This window comes from Eleutherodactylus coqui, chromosome 6, assembly GCF_035609145.1.
Source record: "Eleutherodactylus coqui strain aEleCoq1 chromosome 6, aEleCoq1.hap1, whole genome shotgun sequence".
Taxonomy (NCBI): domain Eukaryota; kingdom Metazoa; phylum Chordata; class Amphibia; order Anura; family Eleutherodactylidae; genus Eleutherodactylus; species Eleutherodactylus coqui.
Window position 1 is genome coordinate 195,208,042 of NC_089842.1, and position 15,823 is coordinate 195,223,864.

Sequence of the window (15,823 nt, forward strand, 5' to 3'; positions counted from 1 at the left end):
TTAAAAAAAAATGGAGCATGAAAAAATCTGGACCATGCTCCATTTTCATGCGGGTCTCCCGCGGGGACGGCTCCCGCGGGCTTCTATTGAAGCCTATGGAAGCCGTCCGGATCCGCGGGAGACCTAAAATAGGAATTTAAAGCATTTACTCACCCGCAGCGGGCCGCGAAGCTCTGCTCTTCCTCACGGCTGCATCTCCCTTGCTTCGGCTCGGCGGATGTGCCCGGCGCATGCGCGCGGCACGTCGACGACGTGCCGGCGATGTGCCGCCGGCGTCAGGAATTCATCCGCCGGCCGAAAATGAAGATCCGGCCGTGAGGAACAGCTGATCTTCGCCGTCCGCTACGGAAAGGTAAATGCTTTTAAATTTCTATTTTCAGCGCTCATGTCCGCGGGGCAGGAGGGACCCGCTGCAGATTCTCCATGTAGAATCTGCAGCGGATCTGATTTTCCCCGTGGACATGAGGCCTTACTCTAAAATATGTAAATCACCTCATTTAACTATAGCCGCAGGATAAATCATCAAAATATTACTTCAGAAATTTCTTCATAGCATTGAACATACTAATGTCATATTACCACAAGTCTTTAATAGAGTAAATTTCTTATTGTCATCTTTTATATGGGGAAACTCCAGACTTGGAATTCGAATGGAAACACTCCAACGTCGTAAAGACTTAGCTGGTATGGCCTTACCAGATTTCAAATTATATTATATAGCAGGACAGTTCCATTCTTTAAAACATGGGTATCGAATGATCCTATGCCTAAATACCGAACACTCTTCCTCCACCCTTCCGTGGACCGTGTTGGAAAATCAAAGATTATATTCTAAACACCTATCTTTACATAAACTAGCTGTTCGAATACGGGCCAAATGAGTAACAGGATATGAAGAGCTTCCATCTGAAACCCCCTTGAGGAATAATAGAGGTCTTCCTCATCTTCTTTAATTTGAATATTGGGTTGAACATGGGTGTTATTATAAAATGTATTTCTTCATGGTACCTTTATATCCTTTGATCAGATACAACAGATGTACGATCTAATCCAAATCAGACTTTTCTTCAACTAGAGCATGCTATAAATATTCACTATCCAGAGCCTTGCCCATCCATTTCTCCTTACCCTTTAATGAGGATTTTGCGTACGCAGGGACCTAAAGGATTCATCTCCAACTTATTTAATCAGATCTAAAATGCTCAATTATGCAGCTGAAGATATAAGATAAATGGAGAACCTTTATTCCCTCTCTTACGAAAGAAGACTGGTCTAATTCATTGGAATCTCATTTACCAGTATCTCTGGTTGCATATAATAAACTTATTCAACTTTACATATTACACTAATGTTACCTTACCCCTACTAAACTATATCACATTGGAAGACGCTCTACTTCTCAATGCCATGAGTGTTTTTTACATCTGATGCTGATTTTTTTTCCCCACTTAATGAGAAACTAACACGATTCAGATTTTTTGTCTGAAGCAACAGACTTATTTAATCAATTAGGGTGTTTTCACATCTGCGCTGGGGATTCTGCTTTCCTGCTCTGCAAACAGAGCAAGAAAGGGGAATCCCCACGGCCAAATAGTTCAGTCTCTGGACGAAACCGAACAGTGTCGAGTGGACCCCAATGACTAGAATGGGATCTACCCATTTTCCACTCAGCTGGCCGGCTTTTGGATGGAAGAATAATCACTGTAGTCGACCTCCAAGTTCCAAAAACTCTGCAAGTCTGTCTTTTAGATCTTTTGGATGTTGAATAATGGCAACATCATATATGAATCTTACTACATGAAACACTTTATTTAGCTGGGAAATAATATGAATGAAATGGATGGATAGGTGATCCACAACTATAATTCAATGGCATAACACACAGTATATACTCGAGTATAAGCCGAGTTTTTCAGCACAAAAAAAAATGTGCTGAAAAAGTCCCTCCTCGGCTTATACTCGAGTGAGGTTAAAAACAAACAAACGAAAAAAAAAATCGCAATACTCACCTCTCAGCTGGTGTCTGTGTTCCCATGAATGACGTCCCTGAATGGCTGTGATTGGTTTATTGAGCGCCGGCTGTGATTGGCCGGCGCTCGATCCAATCACAGCGCATCCTCACACAGTACTGACGGCGGGGTTTTTCAAAACCAAGCCAGGGAGATGACAGCAGGGAGAAGACTGAAGCAGCTTGCTGCGCTGCCGGGGAGAGCATCGCGCTGGGAACACAGACGCTGGCTGGGAGGTGAGTATTGCATTTTGCTTTTTTTTACCTAGTATATACTTAAGTATAGGTCGGCTTATACTCGAGTCAATACGATTTACCAGTTTTTTGTGGTAAAACTTACTGACTCGGCTTATACTTGGGTCGGCCAATACTCAAGTATATACAGAAGTTAATATGATAATTTCTTATGAAAAAAAAAAGGCTCTATAAAAACAAGAAACGTCCTGAAAAATGTCATAAAATATGGAATATATGATATAACTCCTCAAACACTGTTTTTACACAAAATTCATTACTTATAAGATCAATTAGCAACTTTGCAGTATTGTCAGATACTACAACATGGCATAAGCACAAATGTAAATATTTCTGACAAATCGATATTTAGACTATCACCCTTCTATTGGGCGGGTTTCACATCTTTCGTCTCAAAACTTGGCAGCTGGGCGGAAAGCGGACGGCCCCTTTACATCTGTGGACAGAACTGTTCGTCCACGGCAATTGCTCAGTCCCCGAATTGAGCAAGAAAGCAAAATCCCAATCACAAGTGTGAAAGCAGCCTTACATGTGTTCCATTTACCTCTGATTTTCCCCTTTCCCAGAATATATCAATAATTACACCCAAATTATCTACATTTAAGGGAAATAATATCTGGAATACTGTAATTCACAATTTTGTTACAGTCAAGTACCCACGGTTGAAAAGAAAAATTTGACAGCCGTCATGACTCTATTCTCAACAGGAACCAAAGCACGAGTATGAAAAGAACCCAAGCCGAAAATTTGCACTACAATGCAAGAGAGAAACCCAATTCTTAGGCTTTTGGAAAGAGTCAGCATGTATTTTAGGGGCGACTATGGATTTTGAAGTGTTTTATATGTGGCAGATTTTTGCAAGGGATTAGCAGCATAATCTGCTGCAGAAAACCTCCACCATGTATGAACTAAACCTTGTACGGTAATGAGAATAAGCTGCGTTTAGACGTAATGATTATGGTTAAAATGAGGGAAAATGAACAATAACCGTTTGGCTCAAACACGAACTGACGACCGAATGAGAATCGTGCACTTTTTGTTCGCAGTTCAGTTTCAGCAGGACTAAAAATTACCGTTGGCTCATGCGTTTATCGCTCCGTTTAAACACTGCCCGCTCCGTGGAAACACTGAACAAGAAGGGAATGATTCCTAACGGTAATCTGCCCCTCTATACATTCTGCGCAAACGTGTTAGTGCCCTCAAAGGAGAAATGGCTAGTCTAAAGGGGCATAAGGCCTGAGACCAGCAATATGAACACATCCAGGCCGCTGCCTGACACACACGAGGTCAGAAAGATATTTATTCTTTAGGGAGGTTACAGGACCTCGGAATGACTAATTCCAATGGGAAATTCCAACTTTCACTGACCTAATATTCGAAGTCCCCTGCACTTTGATTCTACTTTCCTTTATTTACATGCGGTATATGCAGTCACAACTTCCTATCAGAGAATAGGAATTTAACCCCAGGAGTTCTGGGTTATAGTGTTTTATGATGAAAACTGATAGAACCATAGCTTCCATTTGATACATTACTAATAAGCACAGCTGTGGAGTCGGAGTCCCATTTCAGTGGAGTCAGAAAGCAGTAGAAACATACTGACCGACTCCAGATTATAAAAAATAAGATAGAATTAATTAAATGCAGAATTTGTTGCACATTTCCCTTCATAGGAGTTTAGAAAAGTGTTGAAGTGGCCTATAAATATATGTTCTGCTCATCCAAGACCCTATTTATTAAAAGCACAGATAACCAGGATGTGGAAACAGCAACTTGCTAATCACACAACGTGTTGCATATTTACAAGTTGGTAAAGTTTTGTGTTCTGAAATTGTATTTCAATAAATATATTTTATTTTCTATGGATATAGCTTGATTATTTTATCATAAGGCCTCGTTCACATGGGCGACAGGCAATCACACCGAGAAAAATGGCAGCGATGTTGCATCGCTGATCCATGCGATTCTGCTGCGGTTTCTCGCAGTGATACCAGCATTTTGTAGCACTACAAAGTTGCATGTGGTGCTACAATGTCGCATGACTTTGTAGCAACGCATGCAAGGAATTTCGGGTGGAGGGCTTGAAATATAAGCCTTACTCTAAAAATAAGCCCTAGACACAGAAAAAGAAAAAAAAAGGATACATCACCTTAGAAGCTCTGTCTGGTGCTCCGCTGAATCTTCTTCCTGATTCTTGGCACTGTTTCTTTAGCTCTTCTAGCCGGGGACTGAAAAATCCCCGCCTCCTGGAAGCGCTGGCCATGACTGGCCTGATGCTTAGTCAATCAGAGCCAGCGCTTGATGAATGCCTGTGATTGGTTCATAGAGTGCTGGCTGTGATTGGCTAAGCGTCAGCCAATTAGAGGCACCGCTTCCAAGAGGCAGGGATTTTCCAATCCCCAGCCAGAAGAGATGAAGGAAAATAGTGCCGGGGACCTGGGGAGAAGATGCAGCAGAGCTGACAGCGCTTCTAAGGTGATGCATACTTTTTTTTTTGCAGGTAGGGGTTAGGTTATGGCTTTGACAGTAGAATTATGTTTTCCTGCGATGCGAGAGAGAGGAAGACTCCATAGGGAAACATGGGCTACAAAACCTCACGAGTCACGGGCAGATCGCAAGACCAGCGAGGTTTTTGTGGCGGGATGTCGCATGCTACAAAATATCGCATGTGTGAATTAATCCATAGGAAAGCATGCGCTTCACATACATGCAATTTGTAGCAACGCGACTGTGGCCCGTGGAACGAGGCCTAATGATGATGAAAAGCCCAATGTTACCATTCCAATACAGTAAATGAATCACCTAAGACATGAGTCATGTATGAAGGAGTCAGAGTTAGAGGTTTGGCTTACCGACTCCACAGCCCTGTTAATAAGTCTTTCACTATGTAACCTTGTGACACCTTTTACTTTATCAGCAACGGAAGAAGAAACCGCAGCCAAAGCAATAATTTCCGGCATTGACAAACAAGATGTAACTTGCTAAAAAGTAAAATTAGACACATGACTTGTGGTGTGTAATGTGGTACCCAGACGGCCATCATGTCCTGGACGGATTGGAACAACAGTAATAAGAGCCCAGTGTCATTAGTGATTAGGCAACCAGCCACACATTTCCTCTACAGCAAACAAGTCATACGTGATCAATCGGTTTTCAGTCTAGATCTCTGCTCTGGGGCTGTACGCACACGGGCGGGGTTTTTTTCATGCGTGTTTTGCATCAGCTTTTCACGCACAAAAAAAACGTATCAATGTATGGGCTCTGCACTTTTTGGCTCTCTCAAATCAGTTTTTTTTAAATCATACCTATTGCCTTGATTTGGTGATTTTCAGCAAAGAATGCATAAAATATAGATCATTTTCTTATACTCTGACTGTTCGTCTGATTTAAAAAAAAAAAAAGCACGTGAATATTTTCCTGCAGGCCAATGCGTTCTATTGCCAAGCAACTTCCGATCGTACAATAATTCATTCGCTAATCGTTCATTTCATGTAAGCATGAGAATCATTGTTGGCTCATCCGCTAATCGTTCTGTGAACACAGATTGATCAGTGGTTCTCATTCACTGGTACAGCGGACATGAAGAACTGAGTGATTTATCTGCCTGTAACAACAGTCTGCGCGGGAAAATTCTGCCACCGTCCACTCGTGCAAACCATTAGTCATTCCATGTAAACGCACCCTATGCCTTGTAGACCTCTATAACATGCTACTATGGAGAAGACAAGTGTTGATCAGAAGGCTCTAGAAAAGCATGAGATATATGTAAATGGCGCAATGGAAGATACTTATCAGCTTCATATACTTATCCAGAGTCATGTGAGCCTTTCTGAAGAGATCTATTGGCTGAGGAGCAGCACTGCCTGGCGCTACCCTCAAGCAGCTGTGAAAAGGAAGTCCTCGTGCCTCCTCCTTTCAGTGGGAGGGACTGGTCTACAGTCGCGGGTGTTTCTCTCCAGTCACTTGGATGACACCCCTTTCTGCTGGCGTGTTCTGGATGCACCCCTTTTTCCCTTTTTTTGAGGGGGGGGGGGGGGATTTTTTTTCTTTTTTTAACCCATTTCTCCTAGGCCATTTGGAGTGAAGTACATTTAGACTCTGGTGGGAGCCTTATTGACTAGCTCCACCTATACTTGGGCAGCTCGCTCTGCGACCCCCAGCAGTTTATGCCGCTTTCACATCTGCGTTTGGGTCAGTTCAGGGTTTCCATCTCTCTGGAGGAGAGAAACTGAAACCCAACTTAAAAAAAAAAAAAAGGGGGGAAGCCTTCCATCCCATCCGATTTCTATAATTTTAGACAGAAAAATAATGTTGCAGACAGCGCTATTTTTCTGTCTTAAAATAACAGAAACCTGACGGAACAAGAACTTTTGGGCTCGCTTTCTGTTTTTTGGGGGGGGGGTTTAAACCCTATTGAAATCAATGGAGGGGGGAAAAAAAGTTGGATTCATTTTTTTCCAGTTTCCTATAAAAACGGAGCAGAGAGAAATGGAATCCCTGAGCTGACCCCAACACCGGTGTGACGGCAGACTTACCTGTACTTTATATACTTATCAAACTTTCTAAAACCCAATAAAACTTTTAAGTTAAAAAAAAAAAGGCCGACTGGTGCAAAGCTGAGCACAGAATTTTATTTATTTATTTTTTAAAATGGATTTCGGCGCTAGCGAGCAGAACGGGTATTTACAACCAATTACCGCAGCGCTGTATACAACAACATACCACAATCACAATTACATGTGATTCTTTTGACTGGAGCAATACAAACCAGATTTTTAGGGCGCAGAAACATCCTGCCCCTACAAATACGATCCTGGACTGCCGTGGAAAAAAAAAAAAGCTAAGCGGGCCCTAACATCTGACTTCCTGAATCAACGCATCCAACTCCGGCAGAAGTAAAGATAGCAAAAACTAATACACAGGAGGCTGAAAATAAAAAAAACTTTGCAAATAAAACCTAGCCACCTTCCTTTACTATAAAGCCTATGGATAAGCCGGTCCGGCCATGAAACGGTTACTGTCCCACTAATGTCCAATTCCGCTTAATTCCTTCGCTGTCAGACGTCCCCACTCGCTGCACAATGAGTTGCAAAGCCATCTGGCAGCAGAGGGGATTAGCGGGGGGCTTTCTGTAGCCTCATCCCTGCAGCCCATGCCCTCCAAGGTGCCAGCGGGTACGACCTATAGAGAATTCTATAGGTCAGAGGGGGGGGGGGGGGCAGAGATACAAACCATCAAGCGCAATAACCAAATAGATACAAAGTACCAGTCCGTGTCCCATCATACACTGCACTCCAGCCATAAGTATGTGAACCCTGCCACATCTGGAGGGGCGTGCTCCTCATGCATCCACTCCCCCCCCCCGGGTCACCTCTGTAAGTAGGATGGCAGGAAGGTGCCCCCCATGTACTCTCCGTAGCCTTATATCGCGACTATCGGAAGGCATATCGGTGATCAGGTCGCAGATCCCGCCCTCCATGCAGGATATGATCGGGATCTACTAACTTTCCCGGATCCATTCTAAGCAGACAGGCCGATCTCCTGCTCCGCGACATGACGATGTCCACCCCGTAGGGTCCTGACAGCCCCGGCCTCCCTCGCCTTATCCTCACCTGTCCAGCGGCCTCATCTCCTCCGCGCTCACACCGTCTTCTCCCGGCCCCGCTGCTTCCCTCTCCGGCCGCCGATCCCTCCGTGCAGCTCTAATTCAGTAATGGCGGCGCAGCGACACCCCCCCTTCCCCAGGCCCGATGGAAGAGTCGTGAACGCGCACACGAGCACTCGCATTCCCCGAGAATCCTCCAGCTCGCTGACGTCATCCGCAGCAGCGACGTCATCGCAAGGGAGAAAAGGGGCGTCTACCACGTCCGACCACGCCCTTTCACGATTTGCTCCAATCCCCTTTAGTACTCTGCCTCTACAAAGCGTCATCTATCTCTTGCTCCGCCTCCCTAATCCTAGCGAAAAGCACTCTGGGAGATGTAGTTTTGCAGGCATTAGCGCAAAATAGAGGGTAGTGTTCATAGTAGGTTATTGTCGCCGGTTCCGCCCAGCTGTTTTTAATGTGTGTATTAAATAACGAAATCTGGTGAGAGCAGGCAGTGGGCACGGCGGTATTGTTACCTCACAAACCCTGCGGCTTGTGTGATAGCACCTCAGACCATGGTGACATGGTGCCTCTAGCGTACTTAGATGGATGACCTCGCCCACTCCTTGCCAAACTGCGATGGAAAAAAGTGTCAGAATGCTGCCCCCTGCAGTTAGGGGCTGTTTGTGAGTGGTTCTCAGATAGCCCTCTGGTGTCACAGGCTCTGGACCCCTCTTAGGGCTCACACGGGCATACGTCCCTGACAATACACGGGGCTAAAAGCCAATTGGCCCACTCACACCTGCGTTCTTTTCAAGCACGTAAAAAATAATTAAAATACAGCAAGTCATATTTTGGCGCATATTACGTGAGTAATACACACCAGTATAGGCTATGGGAATTTAACATACGCAGCAAATACATCACATGAGTATTTGCTGTGTACTGAGAATTTTACACAAGTGAAAAATGTGCGTGATACACGGGCAACATACGCCCAGGCGTGTGAGCTTTTAATTATAGAACTTTCAACTCAGTGCCTACTTTAGGCCAGCTTCACACACGTCTCACGTGTATTTGCGCACATTTTTGCGTTCCGTTTTAGCAGAATGAAACTTGTGTATTTGCACGCGCAATCCATTTTTTTACTGTGCTTTTTGCAAGTGCAAAAAAATAGCACTGATGTTCCCAGCTATTGAAATGGCCGACATCTTTAGTGAGTGCCAGATGTGCTTCTTTCCTGCACAGAACGATAAAGCATGCTGCTTTTTTTTTCGGGACACAATTGCGCACGCAAAATACATGCTTGAGAACAAATCCATTTAAATCGATGGGTTCTATTTTCTGCGTATTGCATGCACAAAATTTTCATGCGCAAAAATACGCCCGGGTGAATCCGGCCATGGGTTGGATGGCACCCTGTACTGAATTTTTTTGGGTCCCCTTATCCATTATAAGGAAAAATAAATAAATATATATATATATATATATATATATATACATATATTGCACTGATAGACAGCTTGCCTATATTCTGCTCGTACAGAAAGCAGCAAGATACCAGTAAACCATGCCAGAACAGGTCAATTAATAAATATGGTACCAGAACCAAGCTCCTGACATAAACACTGCACAAATCAACCTCAGTACATAGTTAAAATACCAAAAGCAAGCTCATAACAAACACTGCACAAACCAACCTCAATACATAGATACAATACTAGAAACAAGCTTATAATACAAATACAGTACCGTAGCCAAGCTCATAGCATGAATACGGAACAAACCAATCTCAGCACATAGATACAATACCTTAAACAAACTCATAACATGAATACAGAACCGTAACCAAACTCATAACATGAATACAGTATGAACCAACCTCAGCACATAGATACAATACCAGAACCAAGCTCATAACATGAATACAGTACCATAACCAAGCTCATAACATGAACACAGCACAAACCAACCACAGTACATAGATACAATACCAGAAACAAGCTCACAACATTGATGCAATACCAGAACCAAGGTCATACCACAAATACAGCACAAACCAATTACAGTACATAGATACAATACCAAAACCAAGCTCATAAGATGAATACAGCAAGAACCAACCTAAGAACATACATACAATACCAGAAACAAGCTCATAACATGAATACAGTACCATAACCAAGCTCATAACATGAATACAGCACAGTCCAACCTTAGTACAAAGATACAATACCAGAACCAAGCTCATAACATGAATACAATACCAAAACCAAGTTCATAACATGAATACTGCAAAAACCAACCTCACTACATAGATACAATACCAGTACCAAACTCATATAATAAATATAGTACCAAAACCAGTCAGAGCATAAATACAGTAGTCGAACTATGCAATTGTGTTGTGGGGGCACCAATGGACTGACGGAAATATCAGAGACGAGAAGACGAGTCAGGAGAGGAGTTCATGTATCTTCACAAAACACTGCTGCACAAAGGAAGAAGATCATCTGCCCAGGTGGATCTAAAGGGAATTGGTCACCCCCCAGCCTAGATCTGCCTGGTGTTCCACCTACAAGCTAGTGGCCGATGCCGTTTGACCGCAAAGGTCACAGGTAGCTAAGGCCAGTCAGGGTTGTATACAGGATTGCACATGGTAACCAGTAAATTGCGTGGACGTGATTTTATGCTTTTTGTTTCTGCTAAACACTTAAAAAACAATTTTGGCATTCTGGTACAAGATTTTTTTTCAGTCTTCATTCCATTATCACATTCGCTATTTTGCAATTCAGATAAGCAACTCCAACAGTGAAATGCATTGAACCACCGACACAAACTATTCGGTAAACAAGAGCTAGCTGGTGATCAGTCAATCAAAGATCCGAGATCTATGCTCCAGGATCCCAGCCAATCCCTAAGAAAAAGAGAACTGCAATACAGCTCCAGGTGAATAGGAACTATGTTGTGGTAATTCCCTGCACTATTGGTGGCTGTGAGCTAAAGACATGCAGGGAAAATCCATGAATATCACACAACTGCTTAATGGTGTGGAAGCAACCCCTGACCACATGGCCTTTTAAGACATGTCAATGTCATACAATAGGTCTTGCACTTGCCCTTATGTCCTCCTCTTTAAGAGGCATAATGGTGAGTTAAAGGGGTTGTCTCGCGAAAGCAAGTGGGGTTATACACTTCTGTATGGCCATATTAATGCACTTTGTAATATACATCGTGCATTAATTATGAGCCATACAGAAGTTATTCACTTACCTGCTCCGTTGCTAGCGTCCTCGTCTCCATGGTTCCGTCTAAATTTCGCTGGCGGCTTGCTTTTTTAGACGCGCTTGCGCAGTCCGGTCTTCTGCTCTGAGCACGAGCCGCTTCAGTGTGCTCGCTGCTACAGCTCTTCTGCGCATGCGCAGACGAGCTGTAACTTCTCGGGAGCGCGCTGGAGCGGCCATTCTGCTACCATCCTCTCTTAGAGGAAGGTGCAGAAACTTGAGCCGCCCAGCAGAGCCGCCCAGCCTAGCCGTGCCGCCCAGCCGCCCAGGTAAGTGATGGGTGACGGACTGACGGGGGTGACGAGTGACGGACTGCCGCTGTGGCCCCGGAGCCTACCGCTGGGCCCCGGGGCCTACCGCTGTGGTCCCGGAGCCTACCGCTGTGGCCCCGGAGCCTACCGCTGGGCCCCGGGGCCTAGCGCTGGGGAGCCGGGGCCTAGCGTGGGGAAGCCGGGGCCTAGCGCGGGGAAGCCGGGGCCTAGCGCGGGGAAGCCGGGGCTTAGCGCGGGGAAGCCGGGGCTAGCGCGGGGGAGCCGGGGCTAGCGCGGGGGAGCCGGGGCTAGCGCGGGGGAGCCGGGGGCTAGCGCGGGGGAGCCGGGGCCTAGCGCGGGGGAGCCGGGGCTAGTGCGGGGGAGCCGGGGATAGCGCGGGGGAGCCGGGGCTTAGCGCCGGTTACCTGCTGCCTGGCGGTGGGTGACTGTGGCCCAAGAGCGTGTGCCGTGGTCGGCGGCCGCGGTGGGTCCGGTCGGCGGCTGCGGGGCGTCTGGTTGTCAGGGAGACACAGCTGGTAGCGTCTCAGGAGCGCGCACGTCGGGCTACAGCAAGCGACGGGAAAAGAGCTGGCGGCCATCTTGGGGAAACTTTTTATAAGTTGCTGAAACGCTGGAACTGTAAGTAGAAACCGGCTAGAAAAGTCATTTACATGGGTGATTAGTAATGTATGCCTAATAAGGGGGACTGGGCAAAAAAAAAATTTCACTGCTTCCTCGAGACAACCCCTTTAAGGCCCATTTAGACCTGACGATTCTCACTCAAAAATCTCTCAAAGCCGTCTTTTGAGCGAGAATCGTGTCTAGCTGCACTGACATTGTGCAGTTTTCTTCAACGAATCGCTGATCGTTCTCTTTCAGCATACTAAAAGAGAACGATCAGCCTTATCAGGAGTTCACAGCGGGATACAACTGATACTAATGTTTCAGTTGTATCCTGCTCCGTGAACACAGATGGGGTATGAAGAACACAGCGGTCCAGCTGTGTTCTTCATAGTCCGCACGGAGCGCACAGCTGTATACCAGCTGAGCGCTCCGTGAACAGCCAGGGTATGAAGAACACAGCTATGCAGCTGTGTTCTGCATACCCTGCTCGGAGCACTCAGCTGTATGCAAGCTATGCGCTCCGAGAGGAGAACAGCTGGATGCAGAAGACAAGTGGCCCCGCTCGCCCTGCATACCCTGCTTGGAGCGCAAAGTGATTGCTCAAAACTTGAGCGATCACCTTGCTAAATGCACACAACAATTATCACTCAAAAGTCACTCAAAAGACATCTTTTGAGCGATCGTTGTGCCTAACCCAGGCATTGCTCTGTAAGAGTGGCTTTAGTTCTGGTTGGCTCAAATCTTACATGTATTACATGGAAAGACATTCATTTTGATTAATAATGCTACAAATACGGCCAGGCTTTCCCTGACAAAATCTGCTGTTTGCAGGGGGTCCTACAGGCTGACACAGTAAATCGATTCCATCCTGAAAGGGATTAACTCAGATGAGACAAACTCTTTAAAGTGTCTCAGTATGAAAACTCTCCAACCTTAAATAGTCTTTAAGATGTGGTCATTTTTAAAGGATTTTTTTCATTAGGAATTATAGCATATCACTACGATATAACCACTTAGAAATAATGGAACAAGCAGCTAACGACTAATATGTTACCACAAACCAGACCCCTAAATTATATCATAAACAATATTCTCAAGGTGCAAATATTATCATCACCGTTCATATTATCTCCATAGTGTTAATGAAGAAAACCCACAATACTAAGACCAACATTACTAATAATAACAGTATATAAGGGCCAATATTATAGGGCCAAAACTAAGACCAACATTACTAATAATAACAGTATATAAGGGCCAAACCCCATGATCACATATTACCACCAGATAGTGATGGAATAATACCACCTTAATATTACTAAATAAAGACGCCTACAGAGATCAGTATATTACCAATAATAATGCTATAGGAAGGTCAAATAATACCCTGGGACAATAACCACATGATACCACCATACTGTTACTAAAAATAACAATATACAAAGACCAATATTATCCTCACACACAGTGACCATGAAGCGTTAGATATCAGTTGTACATTGGACTCTGTAAATCATATAAGTGATTATAGTACAGTTTCATTTAGACATAGTCTCACTGGAGTTGTTTACTTTCCCTTCTCTTCTCCATTCAGCCCAGACTGTCTTCATGATTTCTCTCGGTTACAATTTGTCTAGTAAACTTGGCATACAAAGAAGAAGCTGTCATTTTGCTTTAAAACTCGGCATGCAGTTACATCTCAGGCCTGCTGCACACGACCGGGTTGGATTCCGCATGCGGAAGTCTGCAGCATAGAAGGTATTTGCTGCGGAATCTGGAGGCAGACGCCCGCTCCGGATTCCGCAATGTAAATATGTCCATGTTCAAGCGGCTTCAGGCAGATATCCAAATGATTAGAGTTGTGGCGTGATTAGGTGAATGTTTTTGCCACCTGAGGCCCTAAAAGTGGTTCCACCCTTGGCCTATAAAAAGGCTCTCAGAGACTCCTTGTATGTAGTGACCTCTTCTTCCCTGTGGAGCTTGTTGACCGCTAGAAGCCTCTACAAAGCAGAGAAGAGATTGCACCTCATTACCAGAGTCTGAGAGGAGGTGCATTATTGGAATGTGAGAAGCTGGATGGTCGTATCAATAAATTGCCTGCCACCTGGGCCGTTCTGACCTGACTGTTTGGAGGTGTTGGGACCTGTACATACGTGAAGACACACAAGGCGACCAGCCTCAGGACACCCTCAACAGACCACCATAGAGAGGATCGTCTGATAAGCATGAGCAGCTCCAACCGTTTCGTGGTCCGCCATCCAGAGACAGGTGGTACCATGGTTACAGGCCTCTGTGTCTGTCGGAACCATCTTCAGGTACTTGGTTGAAGGACATTTGGTCTCATGACTCCCATTACATGTACGGCCTTTGACACCCACCGCTGCCTCAGTTTGCAGTGCTGTAGTGAAGAATGAAACTGGACTGCTGTGGAGTAGAACCGGGTTTGCTTCAGTGACAAATCCAGGTTTAGTTTGAACACTACCAACCGCCGTATGTATTCTTATAGTCCCATGTGAACTAGGGGTCAAATATCTGGGTTACAGTGCATTATTCGCCTCTCCGGGCACCAGCGCTGTCCCTGCAGCATGTAACAGTCTGATCACATTCAGCTTCCTGTTTTTGTACTGTACCTTGCAGACATATAAGGCTGGGTTCACACTGGGCGGAATTGACGTGGATTTTCCATGCAGACTTTCCGCATGGAAATTCCTCCTGCAATCTTAAACCCGAGATTAAGCAGCAAAGTGGACGAGATTTGCAAAAATCTCGTCAACACATTGCGGACAGTGTGCTGCGGCCAAGTCGCGCTGAAACTGACATGCCGCGTGGAATTCAAATCCGCGGCATGTCAATTGTATCGCCGTTTCTGCTACCGGCTCTTTTCTTTCTATGGGGAGAGATTCCCAGAATTTGCGTTCCTGCTGCAGACATTCCGCAAGATTTCTTTGGGATTTCCACTCCATGTGAACCCAGCCTAACAGCAGAAGAATTTTATTATTTGTCTGGCGCTAACATCAGAATGGAGTTTTTTGCTCTAGTATCAAACTTTCTTCTGGAGGTCCTTCAGCGTTCTTCTGCCCTAACGTATTACCCAGTTTACCTTTACTCCATTACGCCCAATAGGGCGTATGAATAATGAGAAAACAATCTTGTTAAGCCAGTAGAGAAACATTGAAATTCTATTTCTTTGAGAAATTTTGCATTTGCGGTATTTTTGGTGAAACCAACTGTCCATCTCAATTCATGTCGAAAATATAGAGAATCATAAATATATGTATAAATTTAGTAGATAAGCTCACTCCCACATATGTGGCTAGTTATGTGGTGAGAAGGACCCAGGTCATGTTCTGGGGAGGAGCCAGAATTCCACAAGTTCTGTATTTGGCAGTGTGCTCTGACTGTGTCAAAGATGAAAACAACTGAATAACTCTGATTTAATTTACACAGTGCACCCATGTTGGCACTGAAAAAAAACCTTGAATGCACTGTGTATGGAGCAGAAAAATTGCATATTTTTTATTTAAAGCGTTCTGTGCATGAAAAGAATGAAAGAAAAAAAAGGAAATCCCACAGAAAGACATTGATAAAATAGAACACGTTCAAAAAGAAGATACAAAAATGGTGGAAGAGCACAACAACAAAAGTTATCAGGAAAGACTTAAAGGCTATGAATACCTTTGGAGAGCACATTTTTTTCATTTAAAGGGGTTTTCCGGGGAAATACTGTTATCAGGATAGTTTAAAAGGTGGTAATTGCAGGCACAGCCCTCATTGAAATCAAAGGGAGCTGCATCTGAAGTTACAAGCACTGGTC

At 44.7% G+C, this 15,823-nt stretch overlaps 1 protein-coding gene across 1 annotated transcript in view; it reads right to left on the reverse strand.

Annotated features, from left to right (window-relative positions):
* ARHGAP5 (Rho GTPase activating protein 5) overlaps window positions 1-8,069 on the reverse strand; it is an 88,589-nt gene extending 80,520 nt beyond the window's left edge. Inside the window, exon 1 of the mRNA XM_066608556.1 lies at window positions 7,876-8,069. The gene's annotated coding sequence lies outside the window, so the exon portion shown is untranslated. The remainder of the gene's footprint in view (window positions 1-7,875) is intronic.
* Window positions 8,070-15,823: the final 7,754 nt, after the last annotated feature.